We start from the raw sequence: 2082 nt of genomic DNA, 5'->3' as shown, positions 1-2082 counted from the left end.
TTTTATGAGAATCAATTATCTTTCTTAAGTCACTCACTGGGCGAAAGCTCACCCAATTTTCAAATGTTTTCTCCCCCCCCCCCCCCCCCAGGTAGCGGTTAAATCCTATGAAGATAGCTCTCATCTGCTCTGCGACTAAAGGAATAAGAGATTTGTAACCCGTCGGTTTAGGTGATTACTGTTAATATTGTACACATGTTACTGTTGTTCATATAGGGACCAAAGTTTTTGGGTTTTGGGACTTGTGAATTTAGTGTTGTAATGACTCTGAATATGTTATGTTTCTGTTATAATAAATTATGGCCTAAAGACATTCCACTGTATATAAGTTATATTTTGGTATCAGAGTTATTCCGCAAGAGTTAATAGGCAGTAAGTGTCAGCCAAAGGGTTGATAACTGCTACAGTCACGCCCTTCTCTAGGCTAAGAGGGTGGTCTGGGGCGGGCTGTGACAATTTTGCAGGAGACCAAGTCACCACTTGCGCTCAAGGCTCACAAGAGACTAATCAACACATCTCTGTCACATTGTGCCCGTTAATCAACAATGAAGAGACGAATACCGCAATGGCGGCGCAATGCGACAGTCGATCCGAGAGCTGTGTTTCAACCGCATGCGATAATAAAAACAAATACCACATGCAAACCTATGATCGAATTGACGGTCTGATTGCATAACAGAAGGAATAATATCCCTCCATCTTCGGAATTACCATAACCATGAGTGGGGACTACAAGGGCGGAGTCTAAGTGCTACTAGATTGTAGAGAGAAGGCTGAGTTGAGTGCTTAAGAGAAGAAATCCAGGAAGAAGACGAGATAAGGCCGAGAGGTGAATCTCGGATCCAACCTGTAAAGCAAAGATCCCTGCTACCAGTAAAGCAAGCCTGAGAGGGAAGTTCTTCCTACCATCAAATCCATCCTATCCGGCAAGTAGATCTCCATCGAATCTGTGTCAAGACATTGGCACTATTTGTATCTATTCTATCTCTCTTTCATTGTGTAATTCATGTTTTCTTTATCTCTTCATTCACACACCATGTATCAAACGCTTAGTAGAAATATTAAATGTTTCGATAAATTCCATTTACCATTTCTGTCTATTTCCGTTCACCCACCAATCACTTTCTCCATGATATCTTCTTAATCCTCTGATGAGCAATATGAATCACTAAGAACTTAATCTGTATTAAAGATATAAAATACGTTTTGCTAAAGCATGCTAGATGGAACCTTCACCTGTGAGAGCAGAAGTGAAGGTGTCATTCTGATCTATCGAGAGAAGGTCAGAAGAATGCGTTAACTAAAGCGAGTAGTACTTCCAGACATGGAAGCAACCTTGCGTTCATTACGTTAGTCTCTGTTTCACCACAGACACGTGGGAGCACGATCGATCACTGAGAGGTGTACGCCAAGAAAAGAGTGGAACAGTATTTGTACCTTCAATCCAATTAAGAACTTGCGTTGTTTATATTATTTGTCTTTCTCTTTCTATTCTGTTCATAAGACTTGTCACCGCATCCCATGTCTTTGCATAACTTTCACAGCCAGCCTTAATCCCAACATCTTGTACATGTAGTCTGTATCTTGTATCATCTACTTTAGGTTTACTGTCTTTTTATGTTTTTATCGCATCTTTACTGCTTTCCTTTATTTTATTGCAATTTATATACTTGTACAAACACACTTTTAAATATTGAAAACCTGGTCACATGTATCATGAACGTATCGCAATAACCTAAACCAGTCCCCGTGTTCGACCTCGGATCACACCGAGAAACTTGTGGTGGAATTACACTTGGTTCCATTGTAAGGAAACTTGTGACAACGCATGGCATACTACATGAATATCCATAATTAACGCATAATTAGATGTAATATCGCATCATTGTGAGCAATTTATATCATCCATCTAAACACGTTACACTTGGTCTTTGGAAAAGCTTGTCATCTGCTGCTCGAGTTAGAACATAAGGCGATGTGGGCATGCAAGAAGCTGAAGTTTGATTTAGCAAGTGCGGGGAAAGTTCGGAATCTGCAACTGAACCAACTGGTCGAATGGCGAAGGGATGCCTATGAAAATGC

The sequence above is a fragment of the Benincasa hispida genome, chromosome 4 (assembly GCF_027475165.1).
Source record: "Benincasa hispida cultivar pf3 chromosome 4, pf3_genome.v1.1, whole genome shotgun sequence".
Lineage (NCBI taxonomy): Eukaryota > Viridiplantae > Streptophyta > Magnoliopsida > Cucurbitales > Cucurbitaceae > Benincasa > Benincasa hispida.
The sequence above is the reverse complement of the archived record's forward strand: the minus strand, read 5'-3'. Positions refer to the sequence as shown.